Source organism: Vulpes vulpes, chromosome 2, assembly GCF_048418805.1.
Source record: "Vulpes vulpes isolate BD-2025 chromosome 2, VulVul3, whole genome shotgun sequence".
NCBI classification, from domain to species: domain Eukaryota; kingdom Metazoa; phylum Chordata; class Mammalia; order Carnivora; family Canidae; genus Vulpes; species Vulpes vulpes.
The window spans coordinates 114,321,103-114,348,880 of record NC_132781.1 but is presented as its reverse complement, the minus strand read 5'-3'; the positions used below and the strand labels follow the sequence as shown (position 1 = coordinate 114,348,880).

Sequence of the window (27,778 nt, the reverse complement as noted above, 5' to 3'; positions counted from 1 at the left end):
TCTCTTTTCTCTCCTTTTTTCTCTATTCAGGCTTTCAGCGGAGTGGTTGACGCCTACGCACATGGGGCAGGGCTGTTTACTGAGTCCATGGATTCAAATGCTAATTTCATCTAGAAACCCTGAAATAATGTCTAATCTGGGTTCCCTGTGGCCAGTTAAGATGATATATATTAACCATCCCCAGCTCCCAGGGATCTCATTCATTCATTCACCCATTCATTCATTTGCCCATTCATTTGTTCAGTATTTACTGGGCACCTGTTATGTCCCTGGCACTGAGGAATCAATGAGGAACAAAAACCAGTAAGGCCCCTGCACCCCTGGAGCTGGTACTTAGAGGGGTAGGCAGATACTAATCCAATAATCTGAAAGGCTCTGGATTAGAGGATTTCTGAGGTCCCTTGCAGCTCTTCTGAAGTTAAATACCTCTCTTCAGGCTCTGGACCTCATAACTCATAAAAAAAAAAAAAAAAAAGAGAGAGAGAGAGAGAGAGTCACCAATTCCTGGCAGTCCAAGGCCCCAAATTAACAGGAACTCTCCTGGCTTGGCCAGGGAGAGTTTCCTTGACTTGGCCTCGGTCAACAACAGTACCACCCTAAGCAGAAGTCAAGTCCCGTCATTCTGGAGGCTCAGTTCTTGACTCGCTTGCCCTGGCATGTTATTTGTTTGCTTTGGGGGAGTGGATTCCATCTTTGGTGATGAGCACTGACACTGCAGAGCCGATTACTGCCTGATGTTGAGCATGACATCTCTTTGGCTGCAGTCCTGGCTTCTTTTCTGCTCTTTTAGCCATTAGCTTGTTGCTACCTGGTTTGCGTCTCAGGGCTTGCCTCTGAGCCAGACAGCTATAGGCACTCATGAGGGATTAAGCAGGTTTCTTAGCCAACAGCCTCCCATCACCCCTTGACTTTCAGTGTCACCAGTTCTCGAACTTTCCAGGCTTCTTTGGTGGACTACATGTTCAGTTTGGAGGCTCATTCCTTTACAGAAAAGGTATGGAATACCTTCTATGTGTCAGGCACTGGCTAGAAGTTGAGACTCAACAAATATAATGGACTTCCTGTTTCATTGAGGGAAAAGTGGAAAGGACCAAGTACACACACACATGCACACAAAGCCAAAGAAAAGGAAACAAGGATGAAAGAATATGGGATTTAAGGAAACAGAAGCTTCAATACAGAGTGAAAAAATTTGAGGTTGTAAAAACTAGAAAAGATTGAATGAGGACTCAAGGGTCAGAACATAATGTAAAGGAAAATTTTTTAGAGGAAAGCCACCCACATCTTTCCACTCTGTGAAAGACAGAAGAAGGAATTTAGATGACATGAAAAGAAAAAAAAAATCACATATGAGTTCTGCAGTGAGGAAATGTCTTTAAACTTCAGTTTTTATCAAAGTTATATGTTCACCAAGTTTCAAGAGTCATGTAGTTATCCAGCTGGGTTCATAATCCCAGCAGATTCATTTTTAGTGTTTGCCTTCCCAGGACTGTCTACCTGCTGAGCCACCTAGGATACTATACTGGTTGTCGATTTCTGTATAACCAATTACCTTTGTGGCTTAAAACCATACGTGTTTATCATCTCACCGTTTCTGTGGTCAGAGCTCATGTATGGCTCTCCAAGGCCTCTGATCTCTTACACGTGGCCATGAAGGTTGCTGGCTGGGGCTGTGGTCATGGGGGGGGGCCAACCTAGGGACATTTGTTTACAAGCTCACTCACGTGGCTGTGGGCAGGATGTATCAACTCCTGCTGCCTAGGCCTTCCCAGATGGCAGCTCACGACATGGCAGGTGCCTCCCCTCAGAGAGAGAAGGAGAGAGCAGGATGGAGGTCATTCTCTTTGTCACCTGATCTCAGGAGTGACACTCCATCATTTTTGTCATTAGAGGTGAGTCAGTGGGTCCATCCACAGTTAAGAGGAGGGGTTTGTGTAGTTATCTACTGCTGATAGCAGTATCACCACACTTTTAGTAGCTTATTTATTATTTCGGGGTATCTGTGGGTCAGGAGTCTGGCCATGGCTGAGCTGTGCCTTCTGGTGAGGGTCTCAAAGCTGCACGGAAGGAATCAGCCAGAGCTGCCATCTCCTCTGACACTTGACTGGGAAGGGAACCATCTCCAAGCTTATCCAGGTTGCTGGTCTTGTATTTGCAGGGCTGAAGGCTGTGGTTTCTTGCTGGCTCCCTGCTGGAGGCTGCCCTTAGTTTGACCCAGACACCCACCCAGCCTTGTCATGTGGGGCTCCCCAACATGGCTGCTCATTCCCTTAAAGTCAGCAATGACAGAGACTTCAGCAGGATAAGTGCTACAGTCTTAACATGATATAACCATACTCATTCCATCATTTTTGTTGTATCCGATTGGCTAGAAGCAAATCACAGGTTGCACCCATACTCAAGGGGAAGGGATTACAGAGGGTGTGGACATGGGGTCACGGGGTTACCCATTGACTCTGTCTGCCATGGGACCTTGCAAAGGTGGGAATGTCTAGAGGCCAGGATAATTGTAGGCTGGTAGGGACTGAATTCTGTCCTTTCAGTTGCACCCATTCACATGTTGAGGTCCTAATCACCTATATGACTGTATGGGGGGGGAGGCTTTTGGAAGGTAATTAAGGTTAAATGAAGTCATGAGGGTGGGGCTATAATGTGATAGGACTTTTATAAGAAGAGGAACAGACACCAGAAATTTCCCTTTCTCCACCCTGTGAGGACTCAGCAAGAAGGTGCCATCCACAAGACAGGAAGTTAGCCCTCCCCAAAGACCAGCCCTCCTATTTCCTTGATCTTGGACTTCTGGCCTCCAAAACTGTGAGAGAGAAGTGTCTGTTGTTTAAGCCATGCAGTCTGTGATGTTTTGTTCTGGTAGCCTGAGCAGCTAACCCAGGGATCATTTTAGAGACAGTCTGCTACATGTACTATCATTACTTTTTCTTTTGAAATGATTTTAGGGATATAGAAAAGTTGTAAAAATAGTATAGAGTTCACACATACTCTTCCTCTAGTGTTAAATATTATGTATTTTTTTTTCTTGACACAGCCTTCTGTTTTCTGTAAAGTTAAACCAAGCTTGTATTTCATTTTCTTGATTTTTTTAATGCACCTATCACTTCACTAATAAAATCCCAGATTTTTCTATCAAATATCTCCTTAAGACATTTAGAGGCTTCGGGTGTTCTATGTCATTCAGGTGTTCTATGTCATCTTCTTAAAGACTGGAGCCTTCCAACCTTCTCCACTCTTGACCACCTGAACTCTGTGCTAGGGAGGACAGCTGTCACCTTGGGATTTCTCTTCATCAGTGTCTCAGGAATTCCCTTATTCACTCGGAGGTAAAAATCATGTTTCTCATATTTCCTGATTTCATCTTTCTTAGTTTATTTTTTCAATTTGGTGAAGCATCCTCTGATACCTTCTTGAAAATGGTGCATGGTAGGTGATTTTTTTTTCCTGTTACTTTGCATGTCCAAAAATGTGTATATTTCCTCCTGACACCTGAATAATGTTTTATCTGGATATACTAGTGTGGGTTGGGAATCCTTGCTCTCTCTCTCTTTTTTTTTTAAAGATTTTATTTATTTATTCACGACACACACACACACACACACACACACACACACACACACGAGGCAGAGACACAGGCAGAGGGAGAAGCAGGCTCCATGCAGGGAGCCCAAGATGGGACTAGATTCCGGGTCTCCAGGATCACACCCTGGGCTGAAGGTGGCGCTAAACCGCTGACCCACCCGGGCTGCCCTGGGAATCCTTTTTCTATCAGGACTTTGAAGACTTTGCTCTATGGCCTTCTATCTCCCAGTGGTACTACTGAGAGATGTGATGTTATTCTAATTCCTGAGCCTTTGAAAAAAAAAAAAAACTATTCTCCATCCCTCTTGGAAGGCTGTAGGATCATCTCTTGTTCCTGGTGTTCTGAAATTATGTGATAATATTCCTTGGAGCAATGTTCTTTCGTCCTCCTGGATATTTTGTAATACCTTTAATCTTCACATGCATGCCCTTCAATTCTGATAAATTTCCCAGAACCACCTCCCTGATGATACCCTCTCCTCTGTTTTCTCTGTTGCTTTCTGTATTCCTAGTTTCAGGTATTGGATCCACTGGCCTGACTCTAATTTTCTTATTTTTATTTCCTATTATCCATCTCTTTATTTTCCCTCCCTTATAGGATATTTTCCCAATTTTATATTTCAGGTCTCCTATTGTTTTTCATTTCTGCACTTGTATTTTGAATTTTCAAGAATTCTTTTTTTGTTGTTGTTGTCCTTTGAGTGTTACTTTTACATAGTGTGTTTTATTTCTTTTGTTTTAAGATTTTATTTATTCTTTTTTAAAAAGATTTTATTTATTTATTCATGAGAGACCCAGAGAGAGAGGCAGAGACATAGGCAGAGGGAGAACTAGGCTCCCTGCAGGAAGCCCGATGTGGGACTCGATTCCAGGATTCTGGGATCATGACCTGAGTCAAAGGTGGATGCTCAACCGCTGAGCAACCAGGTGTCCCTTACTGTGTCCCTTAAATATTTTCTTGTTTCTTGTATAGCTCTCTAAAGCTATTAGTATAACTTCTCTTTTGGAAGTTAATTTTCCCTTTAAACCTAGGCTCTGTTTTCTCTAAATTAATTTTTTTCTTTTTTAAAAAAAATTTGGCCTCTGTCTTTCTTATTAGAAGTGTTCTTCAGCTGTCTGGTAATCTGTGATTGTTTCCTGACAACCATAGATCAACTGTGACATTGATAGAGATATGTGTGTGTGGATGGAGCATGCTAACAGAGCTGTAGGGAAGGACCATCCAACTGAGTTGTTGAATTTGAGAGCTCCCTTGATTGTCCTGCTCTCTTGTCCTCTTGGATGGAGCAGATTCTACAGAAAATACATGGATCTCTTGTCTGGGATAAAGTCCTGACTCTGAATTCTGAGAATCAAAGAGGGAAAGATGGCTGGGGTGGGGATGGAGGAGGTCTCAGCATATGTATATGTTCACTTAATCCCTTTTGTGTAGCCTCTAGTATCCCCCAGATACTAAGTGCAGGGAGAAATGATTTCATAGAATACATGTGAAAAGGAAGCTGCTACTACCATTTATGTAAGACTGTTAAAGTCTGCTTAGTTTATTCGCACAGGTGGGCTTCAGTGTGTTCCTTATCTTTGGTGGTAGATGGGTATTTAGCAGAGACCTGAGGGATTTTGACTTTGACACACTCTAGGCCATCTCTCTCTGCCTCATTGTCTTTCATTTGGAGGCCTGGTTTCTGGAGAAGTGTTGTGTCTCCAGTCTGCTTGCTGATTCATAGGGCAAATGACAAACTTTTGATGGCCTGGAGCCTTGAACATTTTTCTAATTTGCCACTTATTTCCTAAAGTTGAGGGGGAAGAATTAAAATATCTATCTAAAAGTGTCTGAAAATGTGGGAGTAATCAGGTTATTGGTTTCAAGTTCAATGAGCAACACCATCCCTCATCCTGACTATGGGCACAGCTTGGAGCCTGATTGTGTTAGGGACCAGGGGAACCTGCTTTCTCAGACACTCATTGTCAATTGTGTGTGCCAAATTATTGCAGTTGGAATACATACTGGATAGTCTGTTGAAGTCAACTTATTTAGCTCAACAACTGATTGAGAAAATAGGAAGTGACAGTTGAAAATCCAGGAGGAAAAAGAAAACCCATGTTGCTTCCAAGAACATGGAACAAGTTTACAGTCTATTTTCTAAAAAATAAATGATGAGTATGTCTGAATAAGAATGATTGAATACCTGAGAATGTTTTTCTCCAGAAACATGTCTTTCATCCCTTCTTTTAATGATTATTTCCTGAAGAACCTCCATGTGCCAGAGGAGTGCTGCATTCATTATTTTCAACACAGCTGGGGTCCTGTCTGTCAGGACACTGTGCTGAGTACATCTCTCAGAAGCTACCCTTTTGCTTTTCCACTTTTCTTAGCTGTCACGACAGTCTGAATGAACCACTGTAATATTTTCCTAACTTTCTTTCTCAGTGAGAGGCATGCAGACTTAACAGAATCTGCAAGTAGTAAGACCTTCCAACTCAAGGGACAAAAAAATTAATAGATATTAAAATTGCCCAATATCAAATAGCTAATTAATAGTGATATCATTTCTGCTCTGGGAAAGTAAAGGCTAATATTATCACACTAAAATGTATCATAACTCAAAAAAAAATCATCTATAAGTGCTAGAGCCCAACAATTAATTCCCATTATCATTTGCTAGATTTTAGTTCTTTAGCTAAAAACAAGTCTTTTTCCCCCTAAAAAGTTGATTTTTTAACACAAGCTTTATTGAGATATAATTCACATACCACAAAATTTATCCTTTTAAAATATACAACTCAATGCTTTTTGTATATTTACAGAGTTGTGCAACTACCACTATAATCTAATTTTAGAACATTTTCATCACCTCCAAAGAGATTTCTCCATTTCCCCAATCTCTGACCCTAGGTAACTGTTAATCTATTATCTGTCTCTAGAGTTGCTTAGACTGGATATTTCATAAGAATGGAATCACATAATAAATGGTCTTTTATGACTGGCTTCTTCCTCTTAGCATAGTGGGTTTTTTTGTTTGTGCCTATGTTTTTAATGATTCACAGGCACAGTACCTTTGTTTTTCACAACAAAATAATCCATAAAGTCAATGGCCCATGTAGAGAAGGAAATTTTTTCCCTTTTCCCTTTCTAGGTTCTTTGGCTAATTAATGATTAGTTAACAGGATAAAGAGGATTAACAGGATAAAAGCAAATTAAATTTCATACATATAGGAGCCCAGAAAAATAGGAGACTTGGGCAGCCCAGGTGGCCCAGTGGTTTAGCACCGCCTTCAGCCCAGGGCCTGATCCTGGAGACCCGGAATCGGAATCTAGTCCAACGTCAGGCACCCTGCATGGAGCCTGCTTCTCCCTCTGCCTATGTCTCTGCCTCTCTCTCTCTCTCATGAATAAATAAAATATTTAAAAAAGAAAACATGAGACTCAAAGAAATTATTAAAGCAGATGGTCTTAGTTTTTATATCTTTTAGAAAGAGAAACAATAAATTAGTGAAGAATTGACAGTATAAGGGGTTTGGACTTGGTAGTAAACTAATGAAAAAGTAATTTTTGTATGTAGCCTCATGGCCCTAAATTCCCTGTCTCTGGTGATAAGGCTGTCTCTCTTCCTCCTGGTACAGGAAGGGTGCCTTTCACGTGGGAGATTTATTTCCTGATTTTAGGGGACAGAAGAGGGTCAGAGTATCCTTTTTGCACTTGACTGTCTAAGTAACTTTAATTTAAAATAATCAATAGGGACACCTGGATGGCTCAGCGGTTGAGCGTCTGCCTTTGGCTCAGGGTGTGATCCCGGGATCCGGGATCGAGTCCCACATTGGGCTCCTTGCATGGAGCCTGCTTCTCCCTCTGCCTGTGTCTCTGTCTCTCTCATTGTCTTTCATGAATAAATAAATAAAATCTTAAAAAAAAATATATCAAAATGGCTTATTTTGGGGTGGCATATTCTGTTTCCCTTCACCCAACATCACTCATTTCTCTGTAATTGAAAACACAGTTGCTGCATGTTTGGTATGAATACATCTTAAGGCATCACTATTTAGTGCTGTAAGAATGGGCTTTTTCAAAATTCCATCTGCTCAGTTTTTTTTTCTAACCTAGGTGTACTTTGTGTACACAAAGAAAGTACTGTGTTCTTCCCTGTTGTGTAATGACAGTTTCATTTTAATGAACTGTAAATAATAATGTTGATATTTGGTCAAATTTATTACAATAGGATTCCATTCAAAGTATCCAAAACATTTAAGACAATTTGTAGTGTCCTACAACTGCCTTTAGGAAAAGCACATCCTGTATCAAGGATATTAGACTTGGTAAGGCACAATGGCCATATTGGTTATATTGCAAACTGCGTTAAAAGTGGTATTTCTCAAAGTGTGGCCATAACCAAGCATAACAGAATTATGGGGCGGCTGCTAATGGACAGATTCAAGAACGTGCTCCTTACCCACGGAATGGGAATCTGTGTGAGGCCTTTCCATCCAAGTGTGAGCACCAAGTCTAAAGCCTTTGAGGACCCTTCTCGGTCACTGCCATCCAAGAATCTTAGCACCTCTACCTTCTATGGTTTGGGCACTTTAACAAACCAACACAGCAATTAATATGGTAACAAATAAACGCAAACAGAAAAATAGGAATAAGAAATATTGATTCCTTAGGAGCATTGATGGGGTAGTGGATTGGAAAACAAATGGGAATTTGATGTATACTTCAAAGAAACCAAATTGCTGTGTATATGCTCACTTTGCATTTTATGCGTAACTCTGCAACCCCTCATCTAAAACTCTTGGGTCTAAATACATTTCAAAATTTGGAGTTTTAAAAATATTCTAGCATGTTAATAGGATTTATATAACCACCAACAAGGTTTGAAGAAGCCTCTTATAAATTGAACACACTAAAATTTCTCTGGTGAAGTTATATATACTTTATCACCCAACCTTTGCACATTTAGGATTCTTTCCTCCAACAGAAATAAGTACACATGTGAACCCCCAAACTAGCATGTACTTTTGCTCATAGCAGCTTTATTTGTCATGGCCCCAAACTAGGAAAAAGCCAAGTGACCATGAAATTTATGCTTTTGGAAAGTCACCCTAGGAGTACTGTCAAAAGTTGGAGAGTTAGGGTGGTAAATCTTATGTCACGTATATTTTACTTTAATCAGTAAGAAGAGTAAAGCTTGTAGGCACAGGCTTGGGAACATGTTTTGAAGACCTGGACTAGGGGAGAGGTAGCTGGGACAATGTGATAAAGAATTCAAAGGCTTGAGAAGTTTTTTGGTGGCATCTTTAGGGTTTTCTATAGAGTACCATGTCATCTGTAAAATAGTGAGTTTGACTTCTTCCTTGCTGATTTGGATGCTTTTTATTTCTTTTTTGTCTTATTGCTGAGACTAAGACTTCAAGGGTTATGGTGAAAAACAGTGGTGACAGTGGGCATCCCTGTCTTGTTCCTGACTTTAGGGGAAGATCTCTCAGGTTTTCCCCCATTGAACATGATATTAGCTGTGGCGTTTTCATACATGGCCTTTATTATGAGGTTGAGGTATATTTCCTCTAAACCTATTTTGTTGAAGTCTTTTTTTTTTTTTAAATCATGAATGGATGTTGTACTTTGTCATATACTTTTTTTGCATCTATTGAAAATATCATACTGTTCTTATCCTTTCTTTTATTAATGTGGTGTATCACACTGAGTAATTTATGAATATTGAACTACCCTTGCAACTCACCATTTGATCATGGTGAATAATTTCTTAAAATGTATTGTTGGATTTGATTTGCTAATATTCTGTTGATGATTTGTGCCTGTAGGTTCATCAGAGATATTGGCTGCTTCTCTTTTTCCGCAGTACCTCTATTTGGTTTTGGTATTAGGGTAATGCTGGTCTCAGAACAAATTTGGAAGCTTTCTCTCCTCTCTTATTTTTTGGAATAGCCTAAGAAGATTAGGTACTAACTCTTCTTTAAATGCTTTGTAGAATTCACCTCTGAAGCCATCTGGTCTTGGACTTTTGTTTGTTGGGAGTTGTTTGATTTCTACTTCAATTTGGTTGCTGGTACTGTCTGCTGAAATTTTCTATTTCTTCCTGATTTAGTTTTGGGAGGTGACATATTTCTGGGAATTTATCTATCATCACTCATCATCAGGGACATGCAGATTAAAATTACAGTGAGATATCATCTCACACCTGTCAGAATGGCTAAAATTAAAAATGCAATAAACAACATGTTGGGGAGGGTATGGAGAAAAGGAACCCTCGTGCACTGTTGGTAGGAATGCAAACTGGAGCAGCCACTGTGGAAAACAGTATGGAGGTTCCTCAAAAAATTAAAAATAGAAATACCATATGATCCACTAATTCCCCTACTGGGTATTTACCCAAAGAAAACGAAAACACTAGTTCAAAAAGATATATTCACCCCTGTGTTTATTGAAGCATCATTTACAATAGCCAAATTATGGAAATAGCTCGTGTCCATCAACTGATTAATGGATAAAGATGTGGTATATATATATATATATATATATATATACACACAATGGAATATTACTCAGCCATAAAAAACGAAATCTTGCCATTTGCAACAACATGGATGGATCTAGAGATTATTATGCTAAGTGAAATAAGTTAGAGAAAGACAAATACCATATGACTTCACCCATATGTGGAAATTAAAAAAACAAAGAGACAAACCAAGGAACAGACTCAATACAGAGAACAAACTGATGGTTACCAGAGGGGCGGTGGAGAGGATGGGAGATATAGGTGAAGTGGATTAAGAGGGCACTTGTGATGAGAACTGAGAAATGTATAGAATTATTGAATCACCATATTGTACACCTGAAGCTGATATAACACTGTATGTTAATTACACTGGAAAAAAGGTGCACAATTTAATGTTTTTTTAGTATAGAACATTATTAATCTCTTAAAGTTGTAAAATATATATAGCATAACATTTGCCATTTTAACCATTACACAAATAAACAAAGGCATGAGAGAAACAGAATGGACAAACACAAGTGGCTGCTTTATGTGGGGAAAGGGAATCTAATTTGGGCAGGTCAGCAGATGGCGGAGTCATTCCCGGAGAGGAATGCAAGAGGAAACGCAGTTGGGAACATGTCAAAGCAGAGGGATGTGGAACATCTCAGGTAGCAATGACTAGTGTGTGATTGGGAATAGAGCTTAGAGCAAAGATTTGAGCTGTAGATAATGCTGTTGGGGAATCACCATACAATAGGTGGAAAGTGAATCTGAACAGGATAAAAAAAGAACAGGGTTATGAAGTCAACCTGAAGTTGGTGAACAGCTTGCTGTTCACAGCAAGGTGAACCTTGCTTGCTGCTTTGTTCCTTTTGCCCATGAATTATTCTCATAAATAAAATGAGGAATGATACCTTGTCTATAAAGCTATTGAGCAACATCATTTTGCAAAAAAAAAAAAAAAAAAGGTACTTAAATATTTAAACATAAAAATGGAACAGTATCTAGAATGGGAATTTGGAATTAAGTAAATGTGTGATAGATTTAATTTACAGTATAAAGATTATTAAGTACCTATCATAGTACTTGGCACACAGTAGATACAAATTAAATGTTTGTGGAGGATTTTATGTATGGACTCATACGTTCAATTTCTTGAAGCCCATAAAAATGGAAGGCTTGGCACACACCTCTCAGCTCATATTGTTATCTTTAATTTGCATCTTTTCCAAATTTGCACTCAAGTGCAGTACTGACTTCTAAGTACAACACAAATAATCTCATTAAAAAACAAAAACAAAAAACAACAACACCTAAAGGCAGCATCAGTATGTGATTGGTTTTATGCTGGAAGAAGACTGTTTTCTCCCATACAGATGACTCCCTGAACTTTCCTTCTCCACACTGTCCAGTTAACATCATCTTTGGTGCCCCAAAGAAGATAATTTTTCATCTGAAAGCATTTGTCTTACTTGGAAAGCTGGCAGTGAAGATATCAAGGAACCGTCTCTTCTAAGTGGAGCTAAGGGAGGCCAAGTTCACATCCAACTCCACCGGAAAGACCTTTGGTAGGATGTTGCACTTGCTTATCTTAGGATAAAGGACACCGCAAGGCTTGGTGTAGCAAATAGATGAAGAGATATTTCAGACTCCCCAGCATCCTGGCAGAGGGAGGCATATTTCGGGAACTTAAGCTGACATTTAATTTTATGAGAATATTGCTAGTAGTCAGCATTAGTTGTTTTTTTTTTCTATTAAAGGTAATTCTCAAACCATTTAAGAATTAACTGCTTACTTAAGAGCAAATCCTGTTCATTGGGAGAAATATTTACTGAGTGATTACTGGATGCCAACCGAACATACTAGGTGTTGGGGTAGGTAAATGCATTCGTCTTCTGATGTGAAACTTCCTGTTTTACCTTTTCCTATAAATAAGAGGCCAGGTAATTTTTTACTTTCTGTTGAAATAAGCCTTCATATCCATTTGGGTGAATTTAAAACAAATAGAAAAACTTCACAAGCTCCTAAGAAGTCCGTCTACTAAAAATTTAGCAGGGATGGAAAAACTCTACAGGTTTGTGGTATGTTTTTGAAGCTCTAAAACATCTGCTTGGGATAAGTACTGGCCTAAACAGATATCTCAATATCTCAATATCTCAATTCCCCATCAAGTATATTTGGGATAAACTTATGCAAGAGACTTTTATCCGTGGACTTGCCTGGTTTCTTCTTGCGTTTAGTTTGTTAAAATAACAGACATCCTGTAGCATCTGAAAATTCTTCTGATGTCTTAGCATTACAAAAGCAGCTTTGACCTTGAGTGCCCTTAAAAAGGTCTCAAGGACCTTCCCAGACTACTTTGGGAACCACTGCCCTAGTTTAATCTCATTTTACATACTAGGAAGCTGGATCTCACAGAGATTAAGCTAACTATAGGACAAAAATCCCAGATGGATTGTTTCACTTCTCTTAGGTTCCCAATCAGAAACCTGGGAAGTAGACCCTAATGACCTGTCCTTGTCCTGTTCACTGTCATTGCAAAGACTATCTCAAAACTGTTTTGTTTTAAATAAAAGGAAAATCAGCAACCATGGTAAAATTCTGCAACTGGCATCCTGAATTAGGATCTCTATTTGAATTGAAGCACTAAGGCAAGTCCTACTGCATTCCAGTCCATGCAAGCCGCTGCGACCAGCTGCATAGTAAGTATCATAGAGAAGTATGGAATCACCACGATGTCACCGTTTATCACATTTTCTGAGTCTGAAATGCAACTCATGACCTAATGCCAGAAAATGTCCCTCAAGTACTGGCTGAAAGGGTGGTAGGTATATAAAGAGGTGGCAAACAGCTGGCAATCCCATGGAACTTATTACATACAATGGAGTTGCTCTGAAATGTAGGTTCTTTTTATTCTCTAGTTGGACCTTATTTTGTCTTCTTTAAATAAATCAGGTTATCTTCTTGTTCCCCTTGTATCCTGCCAGATGGTCCACATCTTCCTTAAATGGGTCAGAACCTTGTTCCCTTAAGCAACATGGTGCCTGGAAAGGCTGGTCCAGTGGAGGAGACTCTTCCTGCTTTCAGCTTTCATTTTTTTCAGGCTCTGCCTTCTGTGGTTCTGGAGTTACACCCACCTCTCCTTTCATGAATATAGGGACATGCTGGTAATTCTTTCTCAATAAAAGAATTCACAACTGAGGCAAAGCGAACATTTTTCAGGTCAAGAGTTGCTTCTTTTCTGGTTCTCCTTTGAGCACTGAGCTCATTCTTTCCTACTTAGGAACACAAATGGCCCCAGAGGAGTTGGAACCTGCTGGCTCCATTTGACCTTTATTTCTTCCCCAGGAAGACGCAGTGAGGATGCCTGCCACTAGTCACCACTGCTCCTACCACGACTCCAGGCACTTCCCCAGCGGGCCTATGCTTAATGGTCATAGCTCATGGAGCTGGGGGTGAGGGACACAGCCCTTAGGATAGTGTTTTGAGTTTTAACCATATTGTAGCATATCAGCACTTCATTCCTTTTTATTGCTGAATAGTATTCTGTTGTATGGATATACCACATTTATATATTCATTCATCATTTGATGAGCAATTGGATTGCTTATACTTTTAGGCAAATGTTGCAGTGAAGCTTTATATACAAATCTTTATGTGGCCATATGTTTTCATTTCTCTTGGGTAGATACCTAGAGAGGAGCTGCTAATTTATCTGGGAACTATATGTTTAACATTTAACTGCCAAACTGTTTTTCAAAGTCATTGCACATCTTACATCCCTATTGGCAGTATATGGTGGTTCTAATTTCTCTACATCCTTGACAACACTTGTGATTGTCCACCTTTTTAACTTCAGCCATCCCAGGGGGTGTGAAGTAGCAGCTCATTGTGGTTTTATTTACATTTCCTGAATGATTGAGCATCTTTTCATGTGCTTGTGGACTCTTTGTATATATCTTCTTTAGAAAACTATCCATTTACATCCTTGGCCCATTTTTTTAAAATTTTATTTTTAAATTTTTAATTAATTAATTATTTATTTTTTCCTTGGCCCGTTTTTAAATTAGATTATCTTTTTCTTGTTAAGTTGTAAGAATTATATATTCTTTATGCTAGACCCTTATTGGATATATGATTTGCAAGTAGTTTTTTCAAGTCTGTTGATTGTCTTTATACTTTCTTAATGTTACTTGGAGTGTAAACATTTTTAATTTTGACAAAGTCCAATTTATTAATTTTTTCTCTTCTGTGTTTTTGTTAAGTCTGAGAAATCTTTGCCTAATCCAAGGTCATGAACGTTTACTCCCCTATTTTTTTTCCTGAATTTTGTAGGTTTTTTTTTTTCCTTTTGGGTCTGCGACTTATTTGCAAGTTAATTTTTGTGTATTGTATGTGTGTGTATTCATCCTTTTGCATGTGGATATCCTTTGCATGGGGGGTATGCTCAATCTCTTTCTGCAGGCTGACTTTCCTATTTAAAGATCGCTTTGTACTTGCTGGCCGGCCTCAGGCCATCGACAGTGCTTTTGGCAGTCAGCTTTGCCCTGGAGCCTGCACTTGCCCTTTCTTCCTTTTTTGGCCCAGGGTGTCTGGAGACAGGTTGAATAAGCACCCTGGAGTTCCTCCAGAGTCACAAGATGAGGAAGGGCAAGAAGCACACACAGGAGCTGGAGAGGATGCTGGTGGGGGGACGCAGAGAAAGTTCAACATCATGTGGTTTCACTGGCTCGGGCATATGTAAGTGCCAGTATTAGTTCAAGCAATGGAGACTTACTGAGACGCTGTCCCTTTCCCCTTTGAGTCCTTTGTTTACTCTTATCTGGTGTGTTTGCCTGGCCATTTCCCCAAACTCATGAACAGAGTTCTTCAGGCGGAGCCTTCATTCCTGCTGGGTAGGCAAGCGGTTCCAGGTGTCCAACCTCCAGCGTGAGCCCAGCTATAACCCTAATCACATCATCTACTGGGGCAAATGTCTGGCATAAAAAGAGGGTACTGAGTTGAGTTTAAGAGAGGATCACCAGATTTTGTGTGCTTCTCTCTGCACTTATGAGGAAATGAATTTGCATGTGGAGCAAGATTAGGTGGATGTCAGAGCTGAAATAAAAACAGTGTTAAGGTTGAAATCAGGGACTGGAGACAGACCACCTCAGTTGGAACGGGGGTTCAATCACTCCAGCATCTCTGTTGGAGATGGTGGGCAACCCACATGATATTTCTGCACCCATGTTTTCTCACTCAACACTCCAATGTCTCTTGCTTTTATCTGCAGCTCTGTGACTTTTTCGTATGCTCTGCAGTTTATTTATCATGTTTATAGCTTACTGTCTGACTTTCTTGTCCCCTCCCCTTAAATAACAGAAATCTTTGTTTTTGTGGTGGTTGTTTTTGATGTGTCCTGAGAATCTAGAAGACTTGAGACATGTCATAGATGGTCAATAAATATTTGCCAGAGATAGTTAATAATAGTACCAACCTAGATGTATTGTTATGAAGATTAAGCGATTTAGTACTATAATATGTTTGTTGTAGTGTCTATGGCTTACTAAGTGCTATATGATTAGAGTGACCATGTGTCTTATGTCCTGGCTGGCCTGGGACAGTCCTGCTTATGACCCATTTCCTGGAGTAGTTACTAATAGTGCTTCCTTTCGGTTAAAAAAAAAAAGATTTGTTTTGGATACTAAATTATATGATTTTCTTACATGTAAGTGTTTTTATTCATTCATTTAAGAAACTTAAAAAAAATACCTACTTTTTACCAGGTATCATGTTAGATGCTAAGAGTAAGGGCCATAGCTCCTTCTTTTCCACAACTTATGGTTTGTGGGCTCTCTCACTGGAGAACTTTCAGAACATGATTAAATATACAACTTTGAATCTTGAACTGCTGGTTAATAATAGTTGGATTCATATCCATGTAGTTCTTTGCTATTTTATGAAGAAGTTTTCCATTTATGAGTTTATACAGCAACCCAATAAGGTGGAAACAATTATGGTTACTCTTTTCCTGATCAAAATGGGTTCAGAGTGGACCGATAACTTGGTAAAAGTTGCATAGCTAGAGAGCACATGGCTCAAGGCTCTGGCTCCCACATGTTTTCCTGCTGAGTAAGATCACAGGCCAGATGACCTGATAGCCCGTTATGACTTGGACTCACTCATTCTGCATTGCTCTATAATGAGCAGCTCTTATTTTTAGGAAATGTGTTGATTACACTGATTAAATGTAGATGCACATTTTGAATTAAGGACAATCAGATTCTGATTTCTGATCTTGCCTGGTCAATGCAGTGCACATGTTCTCAGATCAAGTCTAGGATGGTCCCGGCTCCTGGTGGCAACTGCAGCTTTTCTCACGTTCCTCTGTCTCCCTCTAGTGACTCTACCATATATATGTATGTATGCATTTTGTGTATATGCATTTTACATTATGTATTTTACACACACATTTTGTAGTAGGGAGTTAGGGGTTACTGCAAGGACATAGAAGCTACAAAAATAAATAAATAAAAGCCAAGCCTCATTTATTCCCCCCTTACCTCCTTTACATCTAATATGCGTGAAACATTGAACTCAATACCAAGGACACCAAGATAAAAGCCTGACTTAGCGTTTCCCCACTTTACAATTCTTCAGCATACCCTCTTTGTACCTAAAGAAACAGAAGACTTAAAATTTCAAAGAAGAGTGGAAATAACTCCTCCTTCTGGTTCCAGTCTTTCTTATACCAAGTTAAGCATGGTGTGGCACTTGACACATCTATCCATTCAGAAACTATATTCTGACCACCTTTGTCCTTCATGCCTTCCTGTTTTCCTCTCCCTGTTCTTCCAATGCGCTTTTATTTTATGTTTTATCTCCTCTGCCAATCTATATTCTAGACACAGAAGCCAGAGACAGCCTCAGGCACCGCTCAGCCCTGCTGTTGGCTCTCACGGCTAAAGAGATCTCTCACTTCCATGCTAGAACATTTAGTTTTCCAGAAACTGTAGGCAGTAAAAACTCAGAGGCAGGGTGGGGCAGGAAACAGGCTTCTCAATGACACTGTAATCACACAAACACAGAATTTGCCACTAGCCATTTAGTCAAAACAAGGCAAGACCGCAGTCTAGTCCAGGTAGTCCCTTCTAGATTGGAAATCAGGAAGGGGAGGCAGGGTTTCTAGCATGTTCTCGGTACAGAAGGATCTGAAGGGAAGGAAAAATTCTTTCTCTACCCTGCAAGGTCTTCCAGCTGGACTAAGAATAAAATTTACATGACATAGATGAACAGGAGAAAAAAAAATCCAAAGCTTTATCATATGCACATAAACACCCAGTAATGAAATTGAGACCTAAAGAATGACCAAGGCATGTTGTCTTTATATATACTTTTTTAGACAAAGAGATAAGAAGTCTGTGAGGAATTGATAAGACTAAGAAAATGTAGCTTTGAGAGCTTCCATTAGTGAGGAATTATAAACAGACTTTGGACTGTGATAGTAAATCAAAACAAAGTAATAAGGTTTCTTCATATAGCCTTCTGGGCCCAAGTGTCCTGTCCCTGGTGAGGACGTCTCTTTTCACAGGGGAGATTTATTTCCTGCTTTCAGGGTGACAGAAGAGGGTCTGAGTAGTGTTCTTTCACAAGCTGTCTCTTGGGTAACTTTTATTTAAAATCATCAATATGCCAAAGTGGCACATTTTGTGGCAGTCTGCCCTTGGCCCCTACAGGTTCAAGTGGCTTGATCACCCCATCCAATACCTGAGGAGTCTAGCTTAGCATCCCCATCACTGCCCTGCTGCCCAGTGTCTCTGGACCAGGCGTTCCTGGATCGCTCCTAGGGGACCTTTGATAGGCACAGAAACTGTGCTTCACCCCATGCTAGTGACTTAAGGGGACTTGGGAAAGATATTACATGAATATTTCATCTAGAATTCCAGGCAGTTTTTATCCGCGTGTCTCTCACTGTACCGAAGCACAATGTAATCTCATCCATGGTTTATCTTGCCCACCAGGTTGGAAATAGCTGTATGGCTTAAATTACGTGAATCTATTTTTGGGTTTCCCAGCATCTGGGACATGGTTGGTGTTCAATAGTTACTTGTTTCAAGAATGAGCGAATGAATGAATAAACGAGTAATGATTAGGTTCAGCAATACTTTGTTCTGATTTTGAGACACACAAATTATACTCCTAAGCACACTTTCTGGGGCAACAGGTAAGTGTGATATGAAGGCTTTTGAGAAGGGTCTTTGTGATTTCATAATCTTCATGGTGAGAGATAAGGCATAAAGGTATATATGAACTTAAGATACCAGGGCACAAAGGCAAATGAATCAAAGACAAGCAAAAAAGACAAACTGTGATAAAAGGTACCTACCAATTTTGTAACTCAGAGACAGTTTCTAGCCATTATGGCCACAGTTCCAGCAATCAGGATAAAAGACACAACTCAACACTTTCCTTCCCAAGGTTAATAAAAGGCAAAATCAATGTCGAGAGAGAGAGAGAGAGAGAGAGAGAGAGAGAGAGAGAGAGAGGTATTATATGGAAACTGAGGCAGGCGATAGCTAGAGGACATACTCAAATCTCACATAAGGTTTAGAGAGTCTCTTCACCACCAATCTCTTTTGACAATGGGTTGTGTTTTCCATATTAACCAGATTTGCTTGTTCTGGGCAGTCATTTGCCTTCTAGCAAATCTGTGCATTAGGCAACTCTAAGTTGGCCTTTACTCACCTCCATGTTCATGAGCTGTCCTCCTGCTTCGTGCCCTTGCCGACACCCCCAGGGCTCTTCCGGTCTTATTTCTCACAGGTCTTCAAATTGCGAACCGTTAATTTCCCTGTGCAATTGACATTTTAATCAGGAAACTCCCATTCCCTGAAAATCTTTCTGATCTAGAATAGTAACAAATTTATTACAGTGCGGGGCCCCTGGGTGGCTCAGTCAGTTAAGTGTCTGCCTTCAGCTCAGGTCATGATCGCAGGGTCCTGGGATCAAGTCCCACATCAGGCTCCCCACTCAGTGGGGAGTTTGCTGGAGATTTTATCTCTTCCTCTTCCTCTGCCCTGCCCCCCATTCATGCTTTCTCTCTCGCTTTCTCTTAAATCAATGAATAAAATCTTTGAAAAAACTTATGGTGATATATATCACATGCACACAATATATCACAATATATACATTTATCACATCATTATGACGTCCACCTTAAAACTGATATGGTATTTTATGTCAAATAGCTTTTTTTTTCTTTTCAAATTTTTATTTAAGTTCTAGTTAGTTAACATACAGTGCAATATTGGTTTTAGGGGTAGCATTCAGTGATTCCTCACTTCCATCCCTTACATACAACACCCAGTGTTCATCATAACAAGTGCCCTCCTTAGTACTCATCACCCATCTAGCCCATCCCTTCACCCATTTCTCTTCCTCAACCCTCAGTTTGTTCTTTATCTTTGAGTCTGTTATGGTTTGTTTCCCTCTCTTGCTTCATTTTCTTTTTTTTTTCTCCCCTCGCATATGTTCATCTGTTCTGTTTTCTTAAATTTCACATATGAGTGAAATTATATGGTATATATTTTTCTCTGACTTATTTTGCTTAGTATAATACACTCTAGCCCCATCCACATGATTGCAAATCGCAAGATTTCATTCTTTTTGATGGCTGAATAATATTCATATAATCTCCCCCACATCTTTCTTTTCTATTCATTAGTCAATGGACATTTGGGCTCTTTCTGTAGTTTGGCTATTGTTGATGATGATGCTACAAACATCATTGTACATGCACCCCTCTGAATCTGTATTTTTGTATCCTTTGGATAAATACCTAGTAGTGCAATTGCTGGATCATAGGGCAGTTGTATTTTTAACTTTTTGAGGACCCTCCACACTGTTTTGGAGAGACGCTGCGCAGTGTGCATTCCCACCAACAGTGCAAGAGGGTTCCTCTTTCTCCATATACTCATCAACACTGGATGTTTTTTTGTGTTTCTAACTTTAGCCATTCTAACAGGTGTGAGGTGTATCTCATTATGGTTTCAACCTTCATTTCCCTTAGTATGAGTGATGTTGAGCATCTTTTCATGTTTGTTGTTAGCCACCTGGATGGCTTCTTTGGAAAAATGTCTATTCATATCTTCTCATTTTTTAACTGGATTATTTGTTTTTCGGGTATTGAATTTGATACGTTCTTTATAGATTTTAGATACTAACTCTTTATCAGATATGTTACTTGTAAATATCTTCTCCTATTCTGATTGCTGGAGGTTAGTTTTATTGGTTGTTTTCTTCATGGTGCAGAAGCTTTTTATCTTGATGAAGTCCCAATAGTCATCTTTGCTTTTGTTTCCCTTGCCTCTGGCATCACGTCTAGTAAGAAGTTGCTCTGACCAAGGTCAAAAAGGTTGCTCCCTGTGTTCTCTTCTAGGATTTCGATGGTTTACTGTCTCACTTTTAGGTCTTTCATCCATTTTAAGTTTATCTTTGTGTATGGTGTAAGAAAGTGGTCCAGTTACATTCTTCTGCATGTGGCTGTCCAGTTTTCCCAACATCATTTGTTGAAGAGACTTTTTTCCAGTAGATATTCTTTCCTGCTTTGTTAAAGATGAGTTGACCACAGAGTTGAGGGTCTATTTCTGGGTTTTCTATTCTGTTCCATTGATCCATGTGTCTGTTTTTGTGCTGGTACCATACTATCTTGATGACTACAGCTTTATAATATAGCTGAAGCCCAGAATCATGATGGTTCCAGCTTTGTTTTTCTTTTTCCATATTACTTTGGCTGTTTGGGATCTTTCGTGGTTCCATACAAATTTTAGGATTGTTTGTTCTACCTCTGTAGAAAATGCTGTTGGTATTTTTATGGATTGCTTTGGGTAGTATGTACATTTTTTAAAAAAGGTTTTTATTTATACATGAGAGACACAGAGGCAGAGAAAGGCAGAGGGGAGCCCCATGTGGGACTTAATCCCAGGACCCTGAGATCAAACTCTGAGCCGAATGCAGATGCTCAACCACTGAGCCACCCAGGTATTCTGGCATGTACATTTTAATGATGTTGTTCTTCTAATCCATGAGCATGTAATGTTTTTCCATTTCTTTGTGTCCTCAATATTAATTTTAAAAAAATAAGATTTTTAACGGTAAAATGTTAAGCTGGGTAGGTGGGAAGACAGATGTTTTGGAAGAGTAAATTTGCCTGGCATCTTCCAAACTACTCTCTGGAGGTGACTCAGTTTTCTGTTCTTTCCAAAAAGACATTCACATGATTTTAGAGGCACCAGGCTTTGAATAGAGGATGTGAGAGTACCGGCTGCTTTACCCTACTGTCCATGTTCCCTATTGTGCTCATGGGAACAATGATAGCTCCAAAATCTAAGGCATCTGTTGCCAGTGAAACCCTCTGGGTGGAATCATGATTCCAGCTTGGGCAGGATTTCAAGTCAGGCATGTTGGCTACCGAGAGCTTGCACACCCAAGGTGTCCCATCTTTGAGGCAGTTTGGCCAGTTGTTTTGAGCCTCTGTAGCAACCAGCATTTTTCATATTTTATTAAAGTGGCAAAAAAGCTTAATAGTTATGTCCTTTGAAGTTGAGGTTGGTTTGTAAACAATCAAAGTCTAAAGCATGGTATGGATTTACAATATACCACATTTTAGAAAATTCTTGATTTATGTTAGAACTGGGTACCTTAGAGCATACCTTACCAAATATCACCCTAAGATTATTCTTTTAAAACTCAAAACTGTGTTGTAGATTAGTCTCTGCCACCCATGAACCAGGTCACTTTTTTTGGCATTTCTGAAAGGGTAGGTTTGACGGTGAAGCCCTATGTTCTTTTACACTCTAACCTGTGGCTCCAGAAATTGGCTATAATGATATTAATTTGAGTTGTCCTCCAGGGACTAAAATTTAAATTGCAGATTATACCAGTGCAGAATTTCTGATTTCAGTAAGAAACTTATCTTCTATAACACCACAGTGATTACCTTTTTAACTCAAATAATGCACTTACCACAACTGGCACACAAGCCATCAGTAAGTGGTGGGAGTTCTTTCCATGTACAGCTTGTTCTCACTGTAACTTTTACATAAATATGGAGGAACTTTTACATAAATATGAAAAGAAACCTTGATGGCTGTGTATTGTGATTTTATGTATTAAAATGACAATTAGAAATAGCCCAAATGTCTATCGGTGGAATAGTAGCATGTTTGCCCAATGAATACTATACAAGAGTAAGAATGCTGAGAACGACATGTACCAGTGTAGGAGTAGAATTGTGAGGTCTCCACAAAAATGCCCCTTTAATGCAAATTACTCCCCCAGATAGTTCTACCCATCTATGCTCCTAACAGACAGTTCCCACTTCCTCAGATATTCACCAACAGTTGCAGTTGTCTGATTTAATTTTTTTCTGCCAATCTGATAGGAAATTCTTTTTTTTATGACTAGAGAGGTTAGGCATGTTTTCATATTTTTATTTGCCATTTGATTTTCTCTCTGTGACTACCTTTTCCAATCCTTGTTTCATTTTTCTACTGATCTGAAAGTCTTATTTATTTGTAAGATCTCTTTACACATAGATGAGAACTTTTCAGAGTACACTTTCTTCCAGTATATGGATTGTTTTTTTCACTTTCACAAAGATGCTTTTTTGTCAGATAAGTTTTACACTTTAAGGAAGTCAGATTTATTATTTTTCTTCATGGCTTGTTTTATTTTGTGTGTGTTGTGTTTATGCAGTTCTTTGCCACTCTTAAGTCATACAAATACTCCAGTAGATGGTCTTTTGAACGTTAAAAATGTTTTTTTTAATCCAAGTCTTTAATTCCCCTGTATTTGATTTTGTGTTTGGTGTGATGTTGGGAACTAATTAAAATTTTATATAACTAATAGTCCTATCACCATTCGTTGAACTTTTTTTTTCTCTCTCTCCTAAGGGAGGGAGCTGTGGGATCAAATGGCCTGGGTCCAAACTCCAGCTTCACTTTCAATTAGGGCTGTGATCTAATTGAAAATGCTACTCAATTTATCTGGCTTTCAATTTCACCACCTATATAATAATGATAATAACACTAGTTACAGGACAGTTGGGGGGCAGGTAAAACGAGTCAAATCTGAAACACTTAGTGCTTGTCACAAAGTTGAGGACACTTGGGGTGGAGCACTGGGTGTTGTATGTAAGTGATGAATCGCTGAATTCTACTCCTGAAATCCATACTACACTATCTGCTGACTAACTGGAATTTAAATAAAGATTGGAAACAGAAAAGACTCATACATGTTAGCCATTATTTTTATTGCAAATTTCTTATGGCTGTCTCTGTCCTATATCAAATTTTCACTTGTGTCTAGGTCTAGGTCTGGATTCTCTATGCTGTTTCTATTTGTTTTGTTTTCTGTCTTTGCCCCAATGCCACATGATATAAATTATTAGAGCTGCATAACAAGTACTAATCTAATAGGGCAAGTCTCTCTGCCATATTCTTCTTCAAAATTATCTTGGCTGGTTTTTGTCCTTTACTCTTTCTACGTAGACTTTAAGGTCAATCATTCCAGTTCCCCAAGCAACAATCTCTCTCTGCTCTTCCCCAACACACACACACACACACACACACACACACCCCAATTCTGCTGGGAGTTTGAGATATGCATTTAATTTGCTGATTGATTCATGGAGATTTTCCATCTTTATGATATTGATTTTTCTCCTGTACTGGAACAGAAAAATTTAATACAAAAAAAAGCCATTAATTAGTAAAAGAATGTTAGGAAGGGGTAAAACTATATATAGCTATATAGCAATATGAGGCACAGGAAGCAGCTACAACCTCAGCAGCAAGAGGAAGTTTGTGGACAAGGAAGGAGCCATGATCTCAGAAGGCACCTTCCAAAGCTGAGGCTGAGAGCAAGAGGCAGAGTGTACAGTTGCCCCCGGGTGCATGTCCTGGCTGCTGGTGAAGAAGCTTGTACAGTATTCAGGCCAGATCTTGTCTTTGGAGAGTGGCCTACTGCTTGACAGAGATATTTGCTGCAGTGGTGACATGTTAGTGATTATGTGAAGGAATCTGCTCACTAGGGTGCTGGAGAAATTCCCAGGAGGGTGAGCACCTGCAGCTCACCCATGCTCTCCCATAAGCTACTCCACAGGAAGACCATTTCCTCTCTCAACCTTTCCTACTTCCTTCTACCCTTCTCAGCTCTCAAGTTGTTGCTGAGAGGGGACCACTGAAACTCTCTGATACTTCATGACTTAATAATAGCTAGTTACCTTATTAGCATGTAAAACTCTGATGCAATTAAAAAGTGGAATAAAGACACTGGAGTAATTGTTGGATGAGGTGAGTAATCAAGTGGAAATGAACGAATACATGTTGAACATGTAGAGTATGTTGTAACTTTTTTATTACCATTGAGGTATAGTTGACATGCGATGTTATATTAGTTTCAGGTGTACACTGTAGTGGATTCAGCAGTTCCATACATTACTCAGTGCTCACCACAATAAGTGCAGTGGCCATCTGTTACCACATGCTATTACAAGATTATTGACTATATTCCTCTGCTGTATTTTCATCTCCATGTCTGATTTATTTTATAACTGGAAGTTGGCAACTGTTAGTCTCCTTTATCTAATTCACCCACACCCCCACTTACGTCCCTTCTGACAGATCCCAGATTGTTTTTTGTATTTATGAATCTGTTTCTATTCTTTTCTTAGTTTACTTTTGTTTTTTTTTTTAGATTCCACATGTAAGTAAAATCATATGGCATTTGTCTTTGTCTGACTTATTCACTTAGCATAATACTCTCATGATCCATGCATGTTGCAAGTGACAAGGTTTCATTATTTTTTTATGGAAGAGTAATATTCTATTGTGTATATACATATATACCTTACATTTTCTATGCCTATTCATTTGTCGGTGGACACTTGTGTTGCTTCCATGTCTTGCTATTATAAATAATACTGCAATAAATGTAGAGGTGCATGTAACTTCTTGAATTAGTGTTTTTGTTTTCTTTGGGTAAATACTCAAAGTAGTGGAATAACTGGAGCAGATGGTATTTCTAATTTTTTGAGGAGCCTCCCCTGTTTTCCATAGTGGATCTACCAATTTACATTCTTCCCAATAATTCACAAGGGTTTCCTTTTTTCCACATCCTTTCCAACACTTATTATTTATTGCCTTTTTGATTTTAGTCATTCTGATAAGTGGTATCTCATCGTAGTTTTGATTTATATTTCCCTGATGACCAGTAACACTGAACATCTTTTCATGTGTCTGTTGGTCTTCTGTATGTCTTCTTTGGAAAAATGTCTCTTCAAATCCCCTGCTCATTTTTTTTAAAAGACACATTTATTCAGCATCATAATCAAACTATTACATTTAGCAATCAATAGCATGGGTGCAAACAAAAAAAAAACTACATTAAAACCCTTTGTTGGAATGCTTTATATTTCCCATAAGACCAAAACTAAAATAACCTGTTACACAATTAGTCACAAATACAGTCCTTGGGTTTTTTGCCCATACACATGAGTGTTGTCTAGAGCATGTCTTCTTTGTAGCAGCTTGGCCCTGCTGAGTTCACAAATCTGTTGTAACCTGTAGCCTCCCTGTCACTTCTCTGGCTCTCCTTTCCTGCTAAGCTTTGTTTCCTGGGGGTAATTAAAACCTTCTGCTCCTGCCATAGCTACTGCTGCTGCAGGAACCACCAATAGCCACCTTGGTTTCATGAGGTGGCAAAGTATTGGCCTCCACCAGCATAAGAGTCAGAGCTTTTGCCTCCAAAATTTCCTCCTTTCATGGGTCCAAAATTTGAAGATTGATATAATTGCCAAAATAATTATAGCTTCCATTATCTACAGAGTTGCTTCCATTATTACCAAATCCATGATAGACACCCCCACTGCCACCATATCTGCCACCGCCTTGACTGCCACCAAAGCCACCTCATCCACTGAAGTTCCCTCCAAAGTTGTCATTCCCATCAAAACCACCTTCATGATCACCACCAAAGTTTCCAGAACCACTTCAAGCTCTGCCTGGATGAAGCACTAGCCATCTCTTGCTTAGATAGGTCTTTCCTTACTTCACAGTTGTGGTCATTCACAGTATGGGATTTTTTTTTTAAGATTTTAAAATTTATTCATTCGTAGATAGATAGAGAGAGAGAGGCAGAGACACAGGCAGAGGGAGAGGGAGAAGCAGGCTTCATGCAGGGAGCCCGACCTGGGACTCGATCCCGGGCCTCCAGGATCACACCCCAGGCTGCAGGTGGCACCAAACCGCTGCGCCACCGGGGCTGCCCCACAGTATGGGATTTTTTAATGATAATCTTGTCTATGGAGTCCTGGTCATCAAATATCACAAAAGCAAAACCTCTCATTTTGCTACTGCCTTGCTCAGTTATGATCTCAAACACTTTAATTTTCCCGTACTGTTCAAAAATAATCTCTTAGATGATGTTTTTCTGTGTCTTCTCTAATGTTACCAACAAAAATCTTTTTCACAACTAAGTGGGCACCAGGTCTTTGAGAATCTTCTCTTGAGACAGCCCTCTTTGGTTCCACATCTCTTCCACCTACCTTGTTTGGCCTTGCATTGATGGTTGCATTCACCTCCTCCTTCACAGTGGCATATGTGACAATCCCAAGGCCCCTGGAGCACTAGGTGTTTGGATCTCTCATTACCACACAGTCCGTAAGCATTCCCCATTGCTCAAAAATAGCTCCTTAGACTCTCAACCGTTGTTTCAAAGCTCAAACCCTGATGAAGAGCTCCTGCAGCTGTTGAGGGTCTTTGGGAGACTCTGACTTAGACATGATGGTCGTGGGAAGGGAGACTTTATGATGCTTACTTGGAGATGTCCAGGGGCAGAAAAGCTCCCCTGCTCATTTTTAATTGGATTTTTTGTTATTGTTCTTTATAGATTTTTGAATATTAACCTCTTATCAGATATATCATATGAAATGTCTTCTTCCATTCAGGAAACTGCCTTTTTGTTTTGATGGTTTCCTTTGCTGTGCAAAACAAATAGTTGACTTTTGCTTTTATTTTCCTTGCCCGAGGAGAAATATACACAAAAATGTTGTTAGGACCAATGTCCAAGAGATTACTGCTTTTGTTTTCTTTTAGGAGTGTATTACTTTGTTCAGGTTTCACATTTCAGGTCTTTAATCCATTTTGAGTTTATTTATGTGTATGGTTTAAGAAAGTGGTCCAATTTCGTTCTTCTGCATGTAGCTGTCAGGTTTTCCCAGCACCATTTATTGAAAACAGTGTCTTTTTTCCCCATTGTGTGTTTTCATCTCCTTTGCTGTAAGTTAATTGACAATATAGGTGTGGGTTTATTTCTGGGCTCTCTATCCTGCTCCATTGATTTATGTGTCTGTTGCCAGTACCATACTGTTCAGATTTCTATAGCTTTGTGGTATATCTTAAACTCTAGGATTGTGATACATCCAATTTTGTTCTTTCTCAAGATTGCTTTAATTATTTGAGGTCTTTTGTGGTTCCATATAAATTTTAGGATGATTTGTTCTTATTCTGTAGTATGGACATGTTAATGATATTACTTTTTCCAATCCATGAGCATAGTATATCTTTCCATTTGTTTGTGTCATCTTCAATTTCTTTTATGAATATCTTGTCATTTTTAGAGTATTGGTCTTTCATCTCTTTGGTTAAATTTATTCC

The 27,778-nt window shown here is 39.3% G+C and overlaps 1 pseudogene; it reads right to left on the bottom strand.

The window, feature by feature from the left end:
* Window positions 1–13,033: 13,033 nt before the first annotated feature.
* On the bottom strand, window positions 13,034–13,520 carry LOC112907399 (nucleotide triphosphate diphosphatase NUDT15 pseudogene; annotated as a pseudogene).
* Window positions 13,521–27,778: the final 14,258 nt, after the last annotated feature.